This window comes from Geotrypetes seraphini, chromosome 1 (assembly GCF_902459505.1).
Source record: "Geotrypetes seraphini chromosome 1, aGeoSer1.1, whole genome shotgun sequence".
Taxonomy (NCBI): domain Eukaryota; kingdom Metazoa; phylum Chordata; class Amphibia; order Gymnophiona; family Dermophiidae; genus Geotrypetes; species Geotrypetes seraphini.
Window position 1 is genome coordinate 15,257,404 of NC_047084.1, and position 24,943 is coordinate 15,282,346.

General features: G+C 40.8%; 1 long non-coding RNA gene across 3 annotated transcripts in view; it reads left to right on the forward strand.

The window, feature by feature from the left end:
- The window catches only part of LOC117352620, a 44,175-nt gene extending 19,470 nt beyond the window's left edge, over positions 1–24,705 (forward strand). For all 3 annotated transcript variants that reach the window (XR_004537738.1, XR_004537737.1, XR_004537736.1), the window contains 2 exons: positions 23,958–24,072; positions 24,162–24,705. This is a non-coding gene — a long non-coding RNA (uncharacterized LOC117352620). The remainder of the gene's footprint in view (positions 1–23,957; positions 24,073–24,161) is intronic.
- Positions 24,706–24,943: the final 238 nt, after the last annotated feature.

A 24,943-nucleotide genomic window follows, 5' to 3' on the forward strand; every position in this document is an offset into this window, starting at 1 on the left:
GCTATACATTGAGCTGAGGGTTTTAACATATTCTTAACAATGACACCTAGATCCATTTCCTAGGAAGTGACTCTTTCCAGCATCACATAGCTATAGTTTAGGTTCCTCTTTCCCACATGCATCACTTTTCACTTGCTCATATTAAATGTCATCTGCCATTTTGATGTCCAGTCTTCCAGTATCACAAGGTCCTCTTGCAATTTTTCACAATCTTCTTGTGATTGAACAACTTTGTGTTATCAGCAAATTTAATTATCTCACTAGTTATTCCTATCTCTAGATCATTGTTAAATATGTTACAAAGCAGCAGTTCCAGCACAGACCACTATTTACCCTTCTCCACTGAGAATATTGACCATTTAAACCAACTCTCTGTTGATGCCCCTGCACAGGTCATTGATGAGACCCCACTTGGGAGTACTGTGTACAATTTTGGAGACCGTATCTGGCAAAGGACATAAGAAGACTTCAAGTGGTCCAGAGGAGGGTGACAAAAATGATAGGAGGTTTGCGTCAAAAGACATATGAGGAGAGACTGGAAGCCCTGAATATGTATACCCTAGAGCGGGGCTGCCCAAGTTAGGTCCTCAAGATCTACTGGCAGGCCAGGTTTTCAGGATATCCACAATGAATAAGCATGAGAGAGAGATTTGCATACCAAGAAGGCAGTGCAGGCAAATCTCTCTCATGCGTATTCGTTGTGGATATCTTGAAAACCTGGCCTGCCAGTAGATCTTGAGGACCGGACTTAGGCAGCCCTGCCCTAGAGGAAAGGAGGGACAGGGGAGATATAATTCAGATGTTTAAATACCTGAAAGGTATGAACATAGAACAAAATATTTTCTAGAGAAAATAAAATGGTAAAACCAAAGACATAATTTGAGGTTGAGGGATGGTAGACTCAAGAGCAATATAAGAAAATTCTACTTTACGAGAGGGTGTTGAATGCCTGGAATGCGCTCCCCAGAGAGCTGGTGGAGAGGAAAATGGTGACAGAGTTCAAAAAAGCGTGATGAACACAAAGGATCTAGAATCAGAAAATAATAGTAAATATTGAACAACTAAGGCCAGTGCTGGGCAAACTTGCACGGTCTGTGTCTGTATATGGCCATTTGGTTGAGGATGGGCTGGGGAGGGCTTCAATTGCTGGGATGGTGTAGATGGGCTGGAGTGAGCTTTGACGGAGACTTCAGTAGTTGGAACCTAAGCAGAGCTTAAACCGGACAGAGCTTTGGATTCTTGCCCAGAAATATCTAAGAAGAAAAAAAAACTTTAAATTGAATCAGGTTGGGCAGACTGGACGAACCATTCGGGTTTTTGTCTACCGTCATCTACTATGTTAAAACATATAAGGACATTACCTCCTAGTCTTTCATGAGGTACTTTGTCAAATGCCTTTTGAAAATCTAAATGCATCATATCAACCGGTTAACCTTTATCCACAGGTTCATTCACCTCTTCAAAAAAAATGCAGTAGATTGGTGAGGCAAGATTTTTCTTGACTAAAACCATTTTGGCTTTCTCTCATTAATCCATGCTTACATATACTGTACGTTCTGTCATTTTGTTCTATATAATAGTCTCTATCATTTTGCCCAGCACTAATGGTAGACTGACTGGTCTATATTTTCCCGGATCATCTCTGGAACCCTTAAAAAAAAAAAAAAAATCGGCATTACGTTGACTACCCTCCAGTCTTTTAGTACTATCTATGCTAGTTTTAAAAAAAAATTACAAATGACTAACAATTGCTCTGAAAGTTACATTTTTCAATTCTATCAGCACTCTGGGATGTATACCATCCAGTTTAGGTGATTCGCTACTGTTCAGTTTGTCAAATTGACCCATTACATCATCCAGAGTTACAGAAATTTGTATGCCTGCTCCTGGTAGAATTCGGTGCTTTTGAAATTGTGGTTCATATAAACAGTCAGATCTAAGCTGGCACAGAAGGAAGAAGTGACCCGCTGTGCATCCGTATTCAAATAGATCTCATGCGAATTCATTGGGGAGGTCCTGAAGACCTGACTGGGTCGAGGACCGATGTTGCCCATCCCTGTAATCTATATACTGTATATAAAATCGGAGGTATGTATGTGTGTATGTGCTGCGATCGCAAAAACGGCTTGACTGATTTGAACGAAACTTGGTATGCAGATCCCTCACTACCTGGGATGATATGTTCTGGGGGTCTCGCGGCCCACCTGCACACATGGGCAGAGCTACAAACAGATAATCAGATTTCACCCATTCATGTCAATGGAAAAAATGTAAAAAGTTGCCATTCTCACAGTTATTCCAACTACCTGGGGTGATATGTTCTGGGGGTCTCGCGGCCCACCTGCACACGTGGGCGGAGCTACAAACAGAACATCTGATTTCACCCATTCATGTCAATGGAAAAAATGTAAAAAGCTGCCATTCTCACAGTAATTCCAACTATAAAACACTTCATATGACACTATAACCACTAGGGACATCTTTTCTATTCTACCACGGACACCATACATATAGAGTTTGTATGTTCTAACTGTGTTTGTAACTGTTTCCTTCATGCACCCCAGTTCATAATGTTATTACATTACATGAGTACTCACATATGCTGAACTAGGAACACAGGTTCCATTCTGAACCGGGAAAAAACTGCATGGAGTTTCTTTTCAACCTGAGTTTCCACATATTGAGTTGTTTAAATCAATACTGAAACTTTTGGATGCCACTTATTCCAACAGATCTTCCTTTTCAGTTTAAGAGATTGCTAATTCCAGTGAGACTTGCATTCATTCACCACTATAAAGTATCTTTATTTGAATCCATTTACAGTGTTATTGCTATAATTAAATACCCGTGCAACGCTGGGGCATCAGCTAGTACAATATATTAACCATGGACACACAAGTTTCTCTGTCAGAGGCTAATGTGGAAAGCTGGCTTAGGGGGTAGAATGTGGTTAGAGGGATGTCAACATGATGTTTTATGGCCACACAATGTAGAGCAGTGTTTCACACAGAGAATCCACACATTGACACACAGCAATTTTTTAGCTGGCTCTCTGTAAGGGGAAGAGCTTCCAGAGGGCGTAATAGGGCAGCGTACGGTACTGGGGATCAAGATAGGATTGGACAATTTCCTGCTGGAAAAGGGGATAGAGGGGTATAGATAGAGGATTACTGCAAAGGTCCTGGACCTGTTGGGCCACCGCGTGTGCGGACTGCTGGGCTCGATGGACCTCAGGTCTGACCCAGCGGAGACATTGCTTATGTTCTTATTTCCAACTGTACTGCCCATGTCTGCACTGAATTCTGCTCAGCATACACAGAATTCTATGCATCCTAAGGGAGTGAGGAATTCCATACAAAAGTAGCCCAGACATAGCCTGGCATTGAATATTCAGGAATAACACTTTCAAAATGTAACATAGTAACATAGTAACATAGTAGATGACGGCAGATAAAGACCCGAATGGTCCATCCAGTCTGCCCAACCTGATTCAATTTAAAAATTTTTTTTTTTTTTTTTTTCTTCTTAGCTATTTCTGGGCGAGAATCCAAAGCTTTACCCGGTACTGTGCTTGGGTTCCTGATATTAGAACATAAGAACTTAAGAATAGCCTTAATGGGTCAGATCAACTGACCATCAAGCCCAGTAGCCCATTCTCACGGTGGCCAATCCAAGTCACTAGTAGCTGGCCAAATCCTAAGAGTAGCAATATTCCATGCTACCGATCCAGGACAAGAAATGACTTTCCCAATGTCTTTCTCAAACATAGACTATGGACTTTTCCTCCAAGAACTTGTCCAAACCTTTTTTTTTTTTTAAAACTAGCTATGCTATCCACTCTTACTACAACCTCTGGCAATTCGTTTCAGAGTTTAACTATTCTCTGAGTGAAAAAATATTCTCAACAATTTCCTCCTATTACTTTTAAAAGTATTTCCCTGTAACTTCATCGATTGTCCCCTAGTCTAGGTATTGTTCTGCCATCTTATTCTAGTATTTTCTAACAGATATTAGGTGCATAATTTCAATTACAAAATAGGCATACAGCCTAGATTAAGTGAACACTTAAATGATGTCACAAAGCTAGAGGCGGTAGAGGGAGGAATTCTATGAGCATCAGAGCATTTACCTCTCCGTATTACAGTAGAAACATCTACTACTGTTTACTAAAACCAAGCATATGTAATGACCCCCATAAAGAGCAATTCTATCACTTAGGCTGGTGCTCATATCTCCCTGATGCTGTGTCCCCAGTTTGCTACACAGCAGAAAAAAATACCCACTTTGAGTGTGCTCAAACTGACAGGGGTTACAATTTTAAATGTATATGTGCAGAATTCTTCCAGGAGTAATATTTTACTGCCATAAAGAATGGCAACGTCTTTGGACTACAAAATGTTCTGACTGCAATTGAAGAATAGGAATGAATTGGTTATGACAGCAATGGAATAGGAAGCTGTGCAATTGAATTTTGGATACAGAGGGGATGGGTAATTCAGAGGGAGATCTTGGAGAAGCAGTTGCAGCAGGGGAGAGGTGTAAATATATGATGTTAAATGAATATTTTTTTTTTCTGATGAGATTGTCTAGTGCCTATTTCCAGACTGCTTTTGCTGTCAACTGCACTGGGTGATTCCACCCCCCCTAAAAAAAAAAAAAAAGGCGGTAAATGAGTCCTGAATAATAAATACATAATAATATATATAGGCAGAGATGACTGAGAAGGGTGGAGGGAGGGAGGGTCCTTTGTTATGGTGCAGTTCTCACTCCATTTTATCTGGGGCTATTTGTTAATGATAGCATGAGAAGTCTAAAAATTCATTAGGCCTGTGCCCCTTCACGGCCAGAACATTTCTTGTGCCTCACAACAGATGCAACCAGTTGAGCATCTCTGTCAAAAAAAGCAGGATACTAACCATCTCCCCTCCCTCCTTTTACAAAACTGTAGCATGGTTTTGAGCTCCAGCCGTGGTGATAACAGTTTCGACGCTCATAGAATTCATATGAGCATCGGAGCTGTTACCACTGTGGTCAGCGCTTTGGTTTTATAAAAGAGAGAGTGTGTGTGTGTGTGTGTAGGAGGGTGAGGTAAATGCTGACAGACTAGGCAATGGCTGTCATTTGCTTGAGAAGCATTTCATCCTGAGGGAGAGAAAGAAAAATAAGATTTGTTTTTCTTTTAATTTGTATTGTACTGCAAAGCAGTCAAATTAAAAAAAAAAAAAAATGAATTAAGTTTATACATCCTTTGATTTGGTTACATTGTACTCCAGAGAAGACAGATTAAGAAGCTTGTTGCAGCTTCAGTTGATTAAGTTGTGTTTGTGTGTACACAAGTGTAAGGAGTTCACAATGCCAAGAACTGAATTTAGGATGCAAAATTAAACCTTGTCTTAAAACATTAGTGTCATTTCTATAAAGACATAAACACTGATGTAATGCTTGTCTCCTTTTCTAAATAGTGGAATCACTAGTGGAAGAGGTGTTGGTGGTTCTGGGTAGACAGAACTCTGAGGACTTTCTTATGAGATCAGACGCCACAGGTGACCCTTGAGGGGAGGAATGCTGGCCTAGTGCCTAACCCTCAGTAAACCTGGTTCTAAGAGAGAAGTTGTAGAGGCGCAGCATTAAAGATAGTTTTTCCACAGTATTCAGACAGTTAATCCTGCGACACTAAGGCACAGATTCACTAAAGATAGTGACTCAATCGCCGTTGGCCGTTTCTCTGGCGGATTTTGAAGCAGCGATTGATTTGCTATCATGTTTGCATGCATATGATTTGCTCCTTAGGAAGGAGCTTATGGAAGTCCCTGATTGGCCAATAAACAGCCACACACACGCACTATTGTGCAGTATGTTAAAACAGCAAGAGGCTAGACTGTGGCTACACTGAGGACATGGCTACTGCTGGCCATTGTGCATACCCATAAAGAAGTGCTGCAGACAGCAACAAACATATATCCTTCAGTAGTTTAGCAATAGGTTTGCAGTTAAGATGCCACAAGTTTGATGACATAAACCATGTGAAAAGTCCATGAGGCATCTTAGGGACAACCTATTTCCCCCCCCCCCCCACGGACCCCAAAAATGACTACATATGATTACAGCAGCGATGCACACACACAGAGTTAGTTTCAATGGAAATAAAGGTTTATTGACATATTCCCAGAAATACAAGTTCATTCAATCCTTACATTCCAGAGTAAATGCTGGCACACCCTGACACAGATCCAGAATCATAGACCATGTAGACTCCCCCCCTGTCCAAACACAGTTTCCATTGTCAACTGACAGGCACCACTACTCTCTCCCCCCCAGACAGGCTCAATTTTAGATCCCCATCCCATCCTATCCCATTCCAAAACAAGTAAACAGCTGATACCAACCCAAGCCCCACCCATACCCTGCTAATTTCCCTCCACATTTTCCAACCCAGGCCACCTAGAGTGCCCTGTCCCACCCTTGCCTCCCCTAGTTTCACCTCTATACCACCCAAACACCCTGTCCCAGCATCTCTTTATCTAGGGTTACCATATATTGAGGGGTAAATTCCTGGACAAATGGCCCTGCCCTGTTATTCCTCCAGTTGCCACCCCATTCTACCCCCACAAAGCCTTCTCTCATCTTCCCCAATGAGCTGCAGCTGTGTCTGCAGGAGCTGGAGCATGCGCAGATGCGTGTGACGTTATCTACACATGCTCAGAGGCCCTGAAGATGCAACCAGAGCTTGTTGGGTTTTTCCAAAACCTGGATAAACTGCTGCGTTTTGGAAAGTCTGTCCAAGAACCCAAACAGTCCTCTAAAATGAGGACATGTCCAGGTTTCCTGGATGTCTGGTTGCCCTATCTCTATCTTCAGCCCCCTACCTTGGCCATCTAGGGGTGGGGGATGATTCTTGTGCATCTCCCTGTCCCCATGTACCTCCTCCGGAACAGCAATTTCCAAACTTTGGGCAGACGGCAGCGTTAACAAGTGATTCTGCTACCATTGTCCTGCCCCAGAAGCCCTCACTCTGTAATACTTCCTGTTCTCACATGGGCAGCCACTGCAGTGTCTGAATGTTTTCCTGAACTGGAGGGAGTGAGTCCTCTAAAAAGAGGACATATCTAGTAACCCTACTCTTTGCCCAATCCAGGTCCCAAGTACCTTCCTCTCCCACTTCTAATTCCTGGTTTTCTCCCCCTCCCCCCTCCTCTTCCCATTCATCCATTCCCCTTTTCCTGTATTGGAGATAGCTTCTTATGTGGCCTGGGACCACAAAATAGTGGTGCTCTCTCTCTGTAAAAAGGCTGACCAGGAGTGTAAAGTCAGCCAGATAAAAGTTAGGCTGTCTTTTGCCCAATATCATGCTGCAGCTTCTGTGTTCATGCTGATGATGTCATGCATGCTGACATCACAAGATACACTTTAGAACACCTATTTAGGTGATTCACTAAAGCGCGCTCATAATCAGATCCCCTTAAAAATAGCCGCTTGAGCACACTTATTTGACATAAACACTTTGCGATTAGCTCAGCGCCACTCAGCACAATTCACTAAAAAGAGTACCCACTTTTCTCTGAATCAGACTGAGCAGCACCTATATCGGCACCTATCTTTTGGGCGCTTCTTATAGAATTTGTTCCTGAATGTTTTTCTCAGCTTGTGCCACATACCTGAGTGATGGACTAAATAAAACCAAGATTTTTGCAGTAGATCTGAATTTTGAATTGTTTATTCTTAAACCGGTTTGCAGCAACACATACTACCAACTCCCTCATCTATGCTTGGTCAGGGTTGTGACCTGAGACCTGGTCCCTGGACTCTTCTAGTTTGGCCACACCCGGTAACAGTATGAACAGTGAGCTTCTCCAATCAGTTGGCCATGTTTTTTTCCTTTCAAATATGTTGACACAGACAAGTGAGGGCCATGATAGCACCTTCTGAGACTTTGATTAATTCAGTTGGAATACCATCTATACCAGGTGACTTGTTTTTGTAGATAAAGCTTTAATTGCTGCTATCACTAATTCTTTTAAAATATCTGGTTCTTCTTTGGTGTCAGTTTCCGCAATGTTATCCTCATTGCCTTTTTTGTATAAATTTTCCATACTGTATATTCTTTCCTTGTCTTTGTAATGCTTTCTGGATTATTCAATATTACTACATTGGCATCTTTAAGTATTCTCAATCAAAGTTGGAATTTCTTCTGCAATATCCATATATGCTAATCAGTTTTATTCCCCATTTACATGTTTCAATCCATTTTTCTGACAAATCCTTGAGATATCCTTGAGATATTGTTATTAACGTTTGTCCTTTTCTTAACATTTGACAATTATTGAAATATTGTTCTTTGTCTTGCCAAACTTGAAATATTCAGTTCATTTGTGATATTTTTCTCTATCACTGGAAAATTTTGCTTGTCTTTTTTGTTCTGCTACTTTTCTGGTTTCTTCTGAGATTCAAGACAATTTCTTGGCTTTCTATCTCCTGAGTCAAGAAAGTCAAATCTGTTGTCCAGTTTTATCCAATAGTCTGATGGAATATTTTCAATGTCATATTTTGGGATGTCTCTCTTTCCTTCTTGTGAAGCATTACCATGATCTTGCATGTCAAAAGCTAATGGTCACTTCCACAATCAGCTCCTGCTTTAGTCCTTGCAGTCAAAACTGCAGATATCCATCTCTGTCCTATGCAGATGTAGTCAACATGATTTTGATGCATGCCATTTGGAGAGGTCTATGTGTACTGGCAGCGTTTGTAGTGTTAGAAAGGCGTATTCATGATTGACAGTTTATTTTGCAAAACTGTAGTATTATCACCAGCTTCATTTTTTCTATTATGCCTTTCTTTCTAACCACTGCATCATCAGGTGTACTTCCTAACTTTTGCAATGAAGTCCCCCATAATGATCGGCACCGCTCAGCATGATTCACTAAAGAACACCCATTTTTTCCCTGAATCGGGCTGAGTGTTTCTATATTGGCACCTATCTTTTGGACACTTCTTATAGAATTTGTCCCTGAATGCTTTTCTGAGCTTGTGCCACATACCTGAGTGATGGACTAAATAAAAGTAAGATTTTTGCAGTAGATCTGAATTCTGAATTGTTTATTCTTAAACTGGTTTGCAGCAGCCCATACTACCAACTTCCTCGATCTTTCAGCATTTGGTCTATTACACTTTGAAGCTGTTACAATTCTTCATCCTCTTCTTCTGCATATGTTGTTGGAGCATATACTTCAATCAAGGTGACATTGATCAGTTTTCCCTGTGGATGGACTGACATGACTCTATCACTGATTAACATTGTACTTTAGTACTGTCTTTGAAAGCTTATTTTTGAGGATGAATGCCATGCTATTTTTCCTGTGTGATTCATGACCAGACTAGCAAATGCAATGTTTGTTTGATTGAAAATGGCCCTGTCTTGCCCATTTGAGTTCACTGTTCCCTATCAAATAGATTTTGTTTTTTTTCCATTTGATCTTTAACAATTTCTAATTTTCCTTGATTCATGCTTTGTACATTCCATGTTCCTAGATTGCAAATATCTTTACAGCTTCTGACCTCCCTTTTCTATCCAGCAGCATCAGGACATCCTAGTGGCTTTGATCCATTAGCTTCACAAACACTGGGCATACTCTGGGTGACAATCAACTCTTCCCTAGTAGCATGGTGAATGCCTGCCAACCTAGAGGACCATCTTCTAGCACTATATATCAATTCTTTATGACTAATCATTGTTATCCAGTTTTCTTGGCAGAATACAGAAGCAGATTGCCAGATCTTTCTTCCGCACAGTACAAATTTGATGTTGTCACTGTTTTTGCATCAAATGCAATCTTCCATCTCCAACACTGCCTATCTGCTGCTGCCAAAGCCTGCCAACCTTGGGAGGCCATGCTAGTAGTGAAACTACCGATGGCATAGCTTTCAGTTTCTCAAATGTGTGCAAAACCCAGTGCCACAACAAGCCCATGTACAATGACTAGAAATGCACTTGTTACTGATGTGGATTTATTGTTCCTGTTAAAGGAGATAAACTTGGCCAGTGTGCTGTATTTTTACATTTTAGATATTGATACATTATGGCATAAAATATCTGTAAATATTTTATTTCTTTCTGTTTGGCTATCAATTTTAAGGAAAGAACCAAACAGAGACATTTCATTTTACATAGATTTAAGATACCTATTGTTCTGCTTCATGTTTGGGTTGCTATAGCAACATTGACACATGTTAAGTTTCAAAGATAGCAGCTTAGATACTCTTTTCCCCCAGTAAAATTCTATCTGGCACTTATAGCCTATCAGAGGCAGAGGGTTAAGGATGAAATTCAAACTAGCAAATGGATTTTTTCCTGGAATAAAAGGTGAATAATGTGATGTTTATCTCATTTAAATGATATATCACCTTGTTATCTCTGTTAACTAATAAGATGAATGAAAATTATCTTTATTTCAAAGATTTATTACTTATATTATTTAGGATTCTTGGTAGAAATACAGTGAACATATACCATAGATAGATAAAACATACCTAAAGGCTCGGATTCTGTATAGGATGCCTGGTCTCAGAAGCCGATGGGCGTCCTATACAGAATTGCGCCTAATCCCGCCCAAAAAGAACCCGATTCACTAACCGATTTCCATGCTACAGATGCAGGTTAGAGAATCGGGTTGCTGCTGAGATTATCATGGTAAGAGATATCCCTGCCGCCATAAGTTTAGCAGCAAACCGTCTTCCCCCCCCCCCCCCCACGAAGACTACCATCAGGAGGGATTCCCAATCCCTCCTGCCAGAATCCCCCCATGTCCCATAGATCGCTGTCAGAAAGGCTGCTCAATCCCTCCTGCCAGAACCCCCTCCCATAGATTGACCATTCCACCCCCCGGGCCCCCTCTCCACCTACACCCAAACCCCTGCACCCCTACTAGAACCCCCATGAACCACCGCAGATCCATCCCCTAACCATTTTTGTTGGACAGCCGACTGGGTACTCCCTCTGTCCTTCTGGCAGGCCTACTTCCATCTGAATGGCCTTAGGCACCTAAGCCAACTGGAATGTTTGGTTGGCCCCTGTGCCTAAGGATCCACCCATAGGCACATGGACTAACCTAAGATTCTGGTTGACCCAGGTGCCTAAGGCTTCTCCTATAGGTGGGGCCTTGGGTACCAGGGCCAATCAGGCCTTAGGACCCTTCCCAATTCATCCCACAATGCACGGGAAGAGGCAGGCCCACCATTCAGACAGAGGAAGGCCTGTCGCATGGACTGAGGAAGGACAGATCTGTCTGGCCAACAAAAAAGGTTAGAGGAGGTCTGGGGGGTTCAGGGGGTTGGAGAGGTTCTAGTGGGGGTGTAGAGGTTTAGGTGGAGGTGAAGGGAGGTCTAGGGGTGGGATGGGCTGGGTGATCTATGGGGGTGGGGGTTCAGGCAGGAGGGATTGTGCATCCCACCTGCCCCGATCGCTCAGGGGGATGGGCATCCCCCATTGCAGCTGCTAAACTTATTGTGGCAGGGAAATCCTTTGCCGCGATAAGGTCAGTGGCCACATCTACTTACAATGTAGGCCAGCATTTTGCTGGCCTATATTGTACGCGTCTACCGCTGGCTGAGGGAGATGTGTACGGCTGCCTAGGTCTGCCTAAGGCTACTTCTGGGCCAAACCACGCCCATGCCTTTCCTTAGGCGAGCATGCACGCCTCCCTAGGCTCTCAGAGGTGCCTATAATATAGGCGGCCTGCCTCAGGAGTTTAAAAACAAACATGAGTCCCAATTAGCTGGTTAGACAGTGGTAGGATGCCTACTGCCACCTACAATTGGGACACCATTTACAGAATCCAGGCCCTAGTGCCTTAGATTGATCCAACTCTGGTCAAGCAGTCAAAGAAAGTAATCAGATTTGGCTGAGAAGACCTACCTTTAGTGAAAGCATGCTACCTCTGGTCCTGCAATCCATTGGATTCCAAGAACCTCAATATTCTCTGTTTAAAAGTGTTTCTGTTAATTTATTTACCACATAAGTCAGACTTACTGGCCTGAAGTTCCCAACCTCCTCCTTACTTTTGCTTTTGTGGAAAGAGACCTCATCTACCTTTCTCCAGTCTTCCACAATCAATTGGCTCCAGAGAAACATTGAAAATTTCACACAGAGGAGACAACAGAACTTCCCTAAGAATGTTATAGTGCCTCTGTATCACTCCATGGTACTATCTTGCTTTGAGTATTACATTCAATTCTGGTCGCCTTATCTCAAAAAAGATATAGCAGAACTAGAAAAGGTTAAAAAAAGCTACCAAGATAATAAAGGGAATGGAACTCCTCTCATATGAGAAAAGACTAAAGAAGAGATTAGGATTTTTCAGCTTGGAAAAGAGAAAGCTGAGGGAAGATATGATTGAAGTCTACAAAATCTTGAGTGATGTTGAATGGGTACAAGTGGATCAATTTTTTACTCCATCAAAAATTGCAAAGACTAGAGGACACTCGAAGTTACAAGGAAATACTTTTAAAACCAATAGGAGGAAATGTTAAGATCTGGAACTCATTTACAGAGGATGTGGAAGGAATGGTTAATGTACATGTATCTGTTCTTAAAAAAAGGTTTGGATAAGTTCTTGGAGGAAAAATCTAATCTAATCTAATCTTTGGTTTATATACCAGATCATCTCCTCGTAGAGCTTGACTTGGTTTATATATAATTAAGACTAGAGTACATAGCAGAAAACATAGGAGAAGGAAGAACTAATTAAAAACTAAAGTACATAAGAAAATCATAAGAAAAATAACTATAATATTATCATTTCATTGAGGCTGTAATTAAACCATTTAAAAATTGCGAGAACAACAAAGTTTTCAGGAATTTACAAAATAATTGCAGCTGGCCTAAAAGCCTAATGGATTCAGAAAGTTCATTCCAGATCTCTACAAACTTGGAAACAAAAGATCGACTGCACTTCCCAGCAGATTTAATTCCTTTAAAGGAAGGGAAAGACTAACTTATATCCATAATCTGCTATTAAGATAGACATGGAAGAAGCCATTGCTTGCCCTGGATTAGTAGCATGGAATATTGCAACTATTTGGATTTTGGCCAGGTATTTGTGACCTTGATTGGCCACGGTGAAGATGGGATATTGGGCTAGATGGACAATTCGTCTAACCTAGTAAAGTTATTCTTATGTTTTTATATTCTCTAATGTATTCCTTCATCATTAGACCTGACTCGATGTTTAAGGGTTGTTAAAAAGAAATCTTTGCTTCAGTAGATGCTAAATGCTCTTCCTATCAGGCTCCAATCTACATAGATGTAGTGGGAATTTCTTGCACAAATATCCTACAGATAAAACAGCAGTACTTTTGTATATCTAGTCTGCATACCAAATGAGAGATCAACAGCCTTCAAACCACTACAAAGCTTCCATTGATGCTAACTTTGCCATAATTTCCTTTATATGAAGTGCATAACCAACTGGAATTGATGGAAAACATTGCCATTATGCAGCAAAACAGCTTTAAGATTTATCTTCACTGAATCAATGAACAGTCTCTACTGAGCTGGATCATGAATGATGTTGAGGGTTACCATTAGACCATCAGTACTTCTGCAGGCTACCAAAATCGCCTTCTTTAAAGAAGAATGGGACAAGATCATTTTGATGGTCACAAAACATAGAAGCCCTATTATCAGCTGCCAGGAGATTCCACTTCTGTAGTCTGGAGTCCAACTGCTCTTCCTAATTCTTAGGTAGTTGTGAATTCCTAAAAAGTTAATTCAATCCACCTTGTGTTATGAGGTGTGATTCAAATTAAGAAGATGTAAGGTGATCAGAATTATGTGACACTGGTGATTCAGGATCAGAAATTTCATCCTTTTCCTCATCAAACTCAAGTGAGAATGATTTTGGTACATTAGGAACCAAGAGTCCTTCTTTGTGGCGTAATGAAACCCATATTCTCTAAAGAGTGTCAAAACTTAGGCACTGGAAGGCACCCTACTGGTGCCTAAGTTAAGTCTAAAGCACCATTTAAAAACGGACTTAAAATAAAATTCAAGACGCCTACTGGTGCCTATAAAACAGCACCAAAATTGTACCTCTGGAGGTGCTTTATGGCGTTGAATATAAGAATAAGAATTGCCATACTGGGACAGACCGAAGGTCCATCAAGCCCAGTATCCCATTGGAAATGGTGTCCAACCCAGGTCCCACTGTAGATGTGACTGACACTGGAAGTGGCGTTAGGTGCCATCAAGTGCCTACGTAATTAGGAGAATCCAGATAAGACTTGCATGAAAATTTAGGCAAAGAAACCCCTGAGACCTGGGAGAGAATCTGGACTAAGACCTGCATATATTGTAGGCAGAAGACACCCCCATGAGACCCTAAAAAGTTATACTTCTAAGAGAGACATTGTACTTATGAATTCATGCTTCTGGACATTCATATTTCTGCTTGTCAGCAAGAGACAGTCCCAGTAACTGGAGAGGTCTGCTGACTGTGACATCACTGATGGACTCAAGCACGAGTACATGATAGAATGTACTAACAAAGAACCATCAGACCTGTGATTTGGCTCAGGAAAAGAGGTGTGTTCTGCTCTCAGAAATTATTGTTTAGTATTAGGAATGCAGTGTCAGGGAATTACAAAAGGTCAGTTTTGGCTAAGCGCGCATGCGCACTCGCGTCGTGTGTTCCCTGATCTGTCACGGCAGCACGAGTGCACATGCGCGCGTATTACGTCACCACAGCCTCCCTGCTCTCCACCTCGCGCCGCTGCTTTCAAAATTCCCTGCTGGGAGGGCACGGATGTGGGAGTGTGAGCTACTGGAGGGCCTGGTAGAGGTTGGAGTCGCTCCGGGGAGGGGGGCGGTTGCCAAAAAAACAAGATGAAGCGGGCGCGCTTTCCTTGAATGCGCGGCTCGCGCCTCTTTCCCTCCCTCGATGGTGCCGAAGCCCCGGGTCGATGAGAGTCCCGTGCGCGTGGCGGTGCGCGTCCGAACCTTGCTGCCCAAGGAGGTGTCTACATGGCTACCATTCGTGCCTGCGGGCGGACCACCAGGGCCGGTGGGTTGACCCTATCATCCAACCCTCCCACCGCGAGATGAACACAAACCTCCGGCCTGCAGCAGCTCCACAGCACTCTAAACATTCTGCTTCCAGCCTTCTACTGTCTTGATTTTCACTGCTGAGGAAATCAGGACAGTAGAGTGCTGTGGAGCTGCTGCAAGCCGGAGGTTTGTGTTCGTCTCACGATGGGAGGGTCAATGGGATCGGCTGCATGGCAGCGGTAGTGGCATGGGGGGGGGGGTAGATAGAAATGCTGCAAATGCTGTAAGGGAGAATGGGGGGGGGGTAGAAATTAAAGGTTCTAATGCACTGGGGGATGGGAGGCAGGCAGGCTGGCTTCGGGGGGAGGGTGTGGGTGAAACAGTCTAAAAGGCATTGAGGGGGGGCATTGGAAGGAGGCACTGGGGGCACTAAGGACATAGGAAAGGGCACTAAGGACATGGGAAGGAGGCACTGGGGGCACTGAGGGCACTAAGGATATAGGAAGGAGGCACTGAGGGCACTAAGGACATTGAATGGGACATTAAGGACATGGAAGGCGGCACTGGGGGCACTAAGGGAAGACAGAAGGGGCCATGGAGACACAGGGAGAGGGAAAGGGTGCTGCTTTGGGGGGAAGTATGCTGGGAATACACAGCTTTGCTGTGGGGGGAAGACAGAAGGGGCCATGGAGAGACAGTTAGGGAAAGGGGGCTGCTTTGGGGGGAGGTCTGTGCTGGGGGCAAACAACTTTGCTCTGGGGTGAATACAGAAGGGGGCCATGGATAGACAGTCAGGGAGAGGGAAAGGGGGCTGCTTTGGGTGGAGGGGTGTGCTGGGGGCAGACAGTTTTGCTTGGGGAGGGGGGGAAGATAGAAGGACACAGACAGTGGCCAAGGAGAGAGAGAGAAAGAAACACAGACAGACAGACAGACACATCTATTCTAGCACCCGTTAATGTAACGGGCTTAAAGACTAGTATAAACAATAAAAATGATAAATGTGATATAATCTGTAACTAGGTGGTACCCTAGGCTACTATAAATATTATGCCGATGGGTATAACGAGAAGAGAGGAGAGTGAGGAGTCAGAACCAAAAGAACATAAGCTTGCTATTTCATATGTATGCTATCCTTTGTAATCCAATATGCTGTACAATGTTATTTTTATGTGAGATGCCTTTTGCTTATTACTAAAAAAACTATCTTATAACAGCTATTTAGTTTATTGCGAGAATTTGTCTGTTTATGGTAAGATTTCGCAGCATCTTATCAGTAAGCGTGATTCACTTCAAAGGTAGGCGCCGGAAATGTAAGCCTTGAAAACACTGGCCAGCATTTATGGCACACCTACCTTTTGTCAGAAGTGTGATTTTCTAAATGGCACCATCACGTGATTGATACATGCTCAGTGGCTGCTTTTAAGATGGCTGCTGACAATAGTGCTGTTTAGAGAATCCGGTCCTGAGTGTATAGTTGATGTAATGTTTGAATACTGAACAGTAAACTTTTTCTTCTTTCACAAACCTTTAGTAACTGGAGGCATCATGCAGAAGTAACAATTGTTGATATGATCTATCAACTCTCTCAAAATCATAGGCACTGCAAAAGGCATAAATTACCTTTACCTAATCAACTACTTGCAATGATTTGTTGGAAAATATGTGCAGAGGCCATCTCTTGTCCTGATCTCCAATTTTGCATTGATAATAAAGGTGCTAGGTTTTCTTAACCACAGTGATTATACTCTGCCTTTGTGTTGCAAAAAGTCATTTTACCACAAATATAGCAGATGCTATCTGCTTTATTCAAACAAGTATGCAGCATCTCTTTGGCTAAACAAAAATGTGTCATTTTGCAAAATCAAACACTAACAAGTAAGAGAACACAACACTACATGATCTCTTGAGCTGATATAAGGCAATTTCTTCAGCATAGTGATATAAGCTGTTACTGTATGATTATATCATGCATGACTTCTATGAATAACACATGGAATTCATATCACATATCACTCAATCACATTTAGATTGCATCATTTATTGTCTTCCTTAAAAAGCAAGTACTGTCTAAACCTAGTCATAGATTTATTAATTGATGCAGTCAATGATGCATTTATTCATTGATGCAGTTATTTTCAGGTTAAACTGATATTCCTTCCCTTTATAATTTGTTTATCCTCTGCCACTCACAAGTCAGGGATCATATTCCTACCCAGTAGCATAGCATGAAAACTAGAGCCATAATTAGTGACTCATAATTTAGTAAAGTTTCATTATATTTATTTTAGATACATTTTGACTATAGCTCATTGATACCTGCAGACCTTTGCCCTTTTATTTATTGTGAGGATTGTTTTGATAAAAAAATAATGAAACTTCAATCTGGGTATGTTATGCCCTAAACACACCCAAACCACACCATGAAAAAAGTCATTTTTTTCAATATAGTTTAAATTTTTCATGCTTGGAACCCTGTCTATCATTTTAGCAAGACTAAGGGAAGTTCCTTCTGGACATCATGTTTGGGAATGTAACCAGTGGGTTACAAAATAAATATATGCTATAGCTGACCCATGGCAGGAGAGACCTGATAGAGGTTTTTTCTCTAATATTTTAAAGTTAAAAGTTTTTGTTGTTGTCCAAAAAAGATAATGCTGTAGATGTGCAGGGTGCAGGCCTTCCCATAGAATGTCAGTGCATGATGGTGATTGGCTGGAACAAACCAGGAAACTGGCTGAGTATGGCAGTTAGGAAAAGAAAAAAACAACAACTGAAGATCTTGAAGAGAGGAGAGTTTGTGAATGAGTGCTCTGTGAGAGAAAGACATTTAGTTAGAGAAAGAGTAGTGAAAATCTATATATATAAAATCGGAGGTATGTATGTGTGTATGTATGTATGTGCCGCGATCACGCAAAAACGGCTTGACCGATTTGAACGAAACTTGGTATGCAGATCCCTTACTACCTGGGATGATATGTTCTGGGGGTCTCGCGGCCCACCTGCACACGTGGGCGGAGCTACAAACAGTAAATCAGATTTCACCCATTCATGTCAATGGAAAAAATGTAAAAAGCTGCCATTCTCACTGTAATTCAAAAACGGCTTGACCGGTTTGAACGAAACTTGGTATGCAAATCCCTCACTACCTGGGGTGATATGTTCTGGGGGTCTCGCGTCCCACCTGCACACGTGGGCGGAGCTACAAACAGTAAATCAGATTTCACCCATTCATGTCAATGGAAAAAATGTAAAAAGCTGCCATTCTCACAGTAATTCAAAAACGGCTTGACCGATTTGAACGAAACTTGGTATGCAGATCCCTAACTACCTGGGGTGATATGTTCTGGGGGTCTCGCGGCCTACAACTCTATGTTGCTTGCTCGAGGGTGGGTTCACCCAAGAATTTATATGTTCTTGCTCCAGGAGGTGAAACTAAAAATGTTGTTTATAATCACGTTTTGCGTTAGTTGTATTGTATTCATTTTGTCAAATATTTCACATTATAATTTGAATATTGTACTTTTTATTAAGCTGTAAAAAAATAATTTCATTCACCACTATAAAGTATCTTTATTTGAATCCATTTACAGTGTTATTGCTATAATTAAATACCCGTGCAACGCCGGGGCATCAGCTAGTAAAGTTATATAAGAGAGTGAGGTTTAGGTTCATTAGACAGAGAAATTTTTATTTTATTTTATGTAGCTAGGCATACAGTATTAGGTTCCTGTGCTTAGGCAGGCATATTCCTTAGTTGCACACACTGATAGGGAGATAGTTTCTCTCCTTTTTATTTATTTTAGCATAAGTTTAGGAATAAGAACAAGTGAAAATATACAAGCAAGAAGGAGGAACGGAAATTAAAGCTGGAAGAAAAACTAAGTGCACGAAGATTAAGGAGAGACTTCTTACACAGACAGTACCTGTAAAACCCCCATACTAATTATTTGTGCATATACTTATAATACTGGATCCAGTTAGTTGGGTAAATAGGAGACAAATATACACAGATTTAACTTGTTGAAATTCTTTAATTGGTTTTAAAGGGTTTTAAAATATTTTATTTGAGCAAACTGCAATTAAAGAATCTTTTGCAATTTAAAAAGGAAAAAAAACCCACATTTGTGCTATTTGTAACTGAGTCTGATTCTCAATTAATTTCAAATTTCACCCCAATCAGGTTCTTCTTGACCAATAACTCAGTCAAGATTTGATTGGTGCATTTCTCTGTTCAGACCTCATTTGTACACTGTACATCTAGCTTGAGGTAACTTGGTTATACGACTACATTAAAGATTAAGTAAGGCTGGTGTTACAGAATTACAGACTGAGGCTGGTTACAGGAAGATCGAAGGAACCAGGCAAAGAGGGCAAACCACAATCAGATGGTTAGACATGTTGAAAACAACCATGAGGATGATCATGGAGGACCTTTCCAGACTAGCACAAAACCAATTTCTTTTTAGATCCGCAATTCAAGTTGCTAGGATTCAAGCACGAGTCAATGGCACCTAACAACAACAATTTTTAAATAGCAATTTTACCTCATTTATGGACCCTTTTACTAAGTGGCATAAAGCACTAATACATATTCACTGCCACTTAAAAATGGTACTATAAGGCCATGCTCAGGAGTCATGTGCTAACTGCAGGCTCGGCACATGCCATCCACATGCTAAAATATACATTTTTTAGCTGGTCATACGTTAATTTTAAAATTAGTGCATGGCCATTAATAGGAAAGGCAAATTGCAGCCATTTTTGAACTGCACTAAAAAATGGCCTCAGTGCGTGAGTCACTCACATGCTAAAAATAGTGCAGGCCATATTTTAGCACAGTTTAGTAAAAGGGCCTCTTACCGATCACTTTGTATTTTTGCAAATAAAACTTATCAAGTGAATATTTTAATGGTAAACCCATCTGAGAAAGAGGAGGATGATGTCCAGTGGTGATCAAACCAATCATTGCTCCACCCTCTAATCCACAGGTGCCAAGGTCGGTCCTCGAGAGCTACAATCCAGTCGTGTTTTCAGGATTTCCCCAATGAATATGCATGAGATCCATTTGCATACAATGGGAGGCAGTGCATGCAAATAGATCTCATGCATATTCATTGGGGAAATCCTGAAAACCCAACTGAATTCCTGCTCTCATTGCCCACCCCTGGGCTAGGGGGCGCTGAAGGCCGGTATCAACACCTCTGACACAATCTATAGGCATCTGATGAAAGTGATGTCTGAACATAACATCAACCAATGAAAGGGTGAAAACGTAACAAATTCCATAATGGATGAGCTATACTTGAAACCATTTTAAATCTAAGTACTAGAGAAAGAGAAACCTAAATATTAGAGGAAGAGATTATTATTTAAAGATCACTCACCTTCAGTATTTTAAATTATTCTTGTTCAAGAAGCTATCATATGGTTGACACTGAAATGGGACCTGAATGGGTTGCAAAATGGCAGAAAACTATTCATTCAGAAATCTGTATAGTATAAAACTGATTGCTTTCTAATATGGAAACAATTTTCATCATAAGGGCAAGACTCAAACTGATTCTTTATAGAGATTCATGTATCCCTCAGGGTTTAAACTTTACACAGTGTTTTAGGAATAGAGAATTTATAGTTACACAAGTAATAAAGGAGCTTGAGTTCAATACCGTGTCTAAAATCCAACAGTCTGTTCCAAGACAGTTAATTTCAAAGAAATAGAAGGTAAGCAAAAAGAAAAATGTACATTTGAAACTCTCTATATATTACATTTTTACCCAGTCTTTATCAAACCCAGGCCATTGCCTAAAATGTTTAACAGTAGATTATGAAAGAAAGAAAAGAACAAACAGTGATAGATGTATTTCTATATTTTATATTTGTATATAGATGTATTTCCATAGTACATGTGATATATACACGTTTACATTCATATGCTTTTCATATAAATGTCATATGTCCATTTTTAATCATTTTATTTATGCATAAACTACTTATACATCATCCATTATTTAGGTGCGCTAGTGTTTTTAACGCATGCCCTGGATTAGCGCAAGGCTAGCTGAAAATCTACCGCCTGCTCAAAAGGAGGCGGTAACGGCTGGCGCACATGGCAATTTAGTGCGCACTATTCTGCGCTTTAAAGCCCTAGCACGTCTTTGCAAAAGGAGCCCTTAGTTTTTATGCAAAAAGGATCTTGTACTGTTATTTATTATTTATTTATAATTTTTCAACAGTTCAATACAAAGAACAGTAAAGAATGAAAACTTTTAAATAAAGGAAAAAAATAAGGAAAACAAATCATTATCGTTATCGTTCATCTAGCCCACATCAAGAGAGGACAAAACCTAATAATACAAATAAATACAATAAAGAAAGGAGGAAAATGGCCTAAATACAACCATCTTTAAGAAACGAGCATAACGGAGAAAAACAAGATGGCGCTCGAGCAGGACGCGAGTTGAGGGAGCTCCCGCCGCTTTGGAAGTTTCTTCCTTTATTTTTTTGCTGTATTATTTCTAAATACCTGCGAAATGCCCAAAAGACGGGGGAAGCCGAGGGGCAATCCTCCAGTGGCTCCGGGAACCTCAACGCCGCGGCAGACTGCGATTACAGCGTTTGCAGTCCATCAGACTTCGGCGGGTGTTCCTGCTGCTGTGCAAGGGGAAGTGCACAGCTTAGGCAGCGATATTTCGTTGAGCCCGCGTGGACCACATACTCCCCCCTATGCCCGGAGATACTGAGGCGGGACAGACGAGTCTGGAGGACTCACCGATTGGTGAGGAGCGTCTCAAACGCCCAGCTAACCCGGATGTCAGCACATCGTCATCGACTCAAGTTTTGGAGCCGATGCAGGTGGGGGAACTTTCACCGCTGAGAACGAGTGGTGGTGAGGGTGAGGGAACTCGCGTGTTAACCCGCGTAGAAGGAGCCACTTTCCAACAGGCCGATCTTTCCCCCCTCAAGCCACTTGCGAAACCGGCAGCGGTGACTCTGGATTCAATCTGGACCGCGATAGAAAACCTACATGCGGTATGTACTAACTTTGTTATAAATACTTCAAATCTATCTGCTAAGATAATCCATTTGGAGACCTCTGCCCAACTTCAGAAGGAAGAAATATCTAAATTGGAGAAAACAACCAATGAAACGAAGACTTTGCTTGTTAAACAATCATCTGATAAAATGTTAATAATGAGAAAGATTGAAAATTTGGAAAATCAACAAAGGAATTTAAACCTGAGACTTTTAAATTTTCCAATTGCTAAATATTTTTCTCCTTTAGAATTGTTTAAAAAATTTTTGGTAACGGTGCTGAAAGTTCCAGACTCTAACTTACCCCCTGTACAAAAAATTTATTATTTAAAAAAGATTGCAGAGGATACTCAAGGGGAAAAGACTGAGTTAGATGTCTCTGCAGTATTGGAATCATCTGAGATAGAGGTGCAAGGTCGTGCTACATTGGTAGTTACGCTTGTGTTTCTACAAGATAAGGAAATGTTACTGAAATTATACTTTAAAATGAAACAGGTCTCCTATTTAGGTGAAAAGGTGAATATATTTCCAGATGTATCTAAATGGACTCAATCTCGCAGGAAAGAATTTCTTACATACCGTACAAGAGTGGTTTCTTTAGGGGCAAGTTTTCAGTTAAGGTTTCCTTGTAAGTGTTTTATTTCCTATCAAGGGAATAAGTATATCTTTTTTGAACCGGCCCAATTGGGTTTTTTCCTGGAAGGTAAAGGGCTTCCTACCGTGGCCCAGACTGAAACTGAAGTTGTATAATGAGGTCATAAAATGGTAAGAATGATGTATGTTCGAGCTTAATTTCCTTTTATTATATATTAGTTTTTGATCCTTGACTCCCACAAGGAGGTTTCTTAAATTTTTCTCTCCTTCATAGGTGGACTATATTTAAGAGATTTTCCTCTTTTTCTTTTTGTGTTATATTCATTTGTTTAATAATGAATTGAAAAGATGTATTCAATATTTCTTGTACAATTGTGTATGTAATTATTTGAAAATATAAATAAAAAAAAAAAAAAAAAAAAAAAAAAAAAAACGAGCATAACTAATATTATTCAATTAGTTCAAACATTTTTAACCCTTATACTGTTCATGTTGGTTCAGGAAACTCTAATTAAATTAAATGCCAGATGATATATTCTTTACCTTGAAACTGAATTAAACATTTACAGGGGAACTTAAGGAAGAATGTGGCATCTAGAGCCAGAACCCTAGCTTTCAATGAAAGCTTTTCAGCTGAGTGGCCCTAGCCATATCTGGGAAAATTAACTCAGTATCACCACAAAATTTTACTTGCTTATTTTGAAAATAAGTTTTCATAATTAATCCTTTGTCCACCTCATTTACACATGTCAACAGGAGAGTGGACCTAGTCTGTATGGTGTCTTGGGAATCTTCTAAAAATTCAGTTAAATTCAAATCAACTAACTGGTCCACTCACTTTTTGACAGTAATTTTTTTTTTCTTTATGGAATATAATAACAATTAGCTATTATGAAAGTTTCTGAGTTTGAAAATCCCAGTATCTCTTTAAAAAATTTACGAAGCAAAATTTCAGCTGAAATTAAATGAGTCAATGGGAAATTTGCCAATCTCATATTTCTAGAACGTTGCAAATTTTCCATCAATTCAAAATATAGATTGTGATCCTGCTAGGGACAGAAAAAGTATCTGTATATACAGTATATGTAATATGTAAACTGCTTTAATGGTACCAAAGAAAGGAAGTATATGAAATGCATTTCCCTTACCCTCATCTCCTGCAGGATCTTGGGTTACAGATTAAGCTGACATTCCATATGCCACAGTTGCATCAGGGCCAGAATATGGGGGCTGCTGGAGGACCTGGATTTCCTGTCTGAATACCTCCTTTTGATCATTGTCATCTTCTTTCTAGGGTGATAGAGCATGATTATCAAGGAATGGATAGATTTCATGAAGGTGTGGAGGGAGCCATGAGATGGTTGGCATAGAAAGATGGAGGGAACTATGAGGGACATTTTGGTGAGAAGGTGTGTAGGAAGCTGTGAAGGATGGTTGATAAGAAGAGAGTGGAGGGGTAGAGGGCCCTCAGCTAAAGCTGTCTCTTCTTCTTTTTCAGCTTTTCCCCCCTTCCTTCAACTCCATAGCTTCTGGGGCCAGGTCTCTGCTCGTACTTCCTGGGAGACCAACAGCTTGCTATTGGAATGCCATCCTTGTCTATCCAGGTGGCATCCAGGCAGCATGAGGATTTATGGATTTCAGGGACTGGATAATAAGTGCTGCTGTTTATACTAATGTATGCTACATGTATGGTACATAAGCTTGTCATGCCACTGGGGCTTGTGTGCATCTATGAAGCCAAAAGCTATGCTGTCAGTAGTTTCACTACGAGCAGAACCTCCTAAAACATACAGGTTTCAGCAGAGATGTCAGACTAATGATGTACCACCCATTCAGGCAGCAACAGATGGTCAGTGTTGGAGGTGGAGGATCACATTTGATGCAACAACAGCAACAACATTGATTTTATACTGTGCAGAAGAAAGACCTGGCAATCTGTATTTGGCCACAAAATCTTGACAATATCATCAAGTCACTAGGACTCGAACACGAGTTGATGGCACCTAACATGCTTAATGCAGTAAAAAAAAAAAAAAAAAAAAGCCTAATATAGGATGTGCTTAAGTGTTCCACATTAGTTTTGTCATGTGTGTTAATTATTTTTTAGTTTAGTTTAGTTTTTTTGTAATGTGGTGTGTCAGAGGTGGACATTGGGCATTCCTGCACGCTAATAGGTTACCATAAAGACATTATGGAAACTCTTATCACCTCCTATACAGGTAGAGGTAAATGCTCATGTGATAAAAATGGTTGTGTGCTAAAAGTAAGTGTATGGCCACA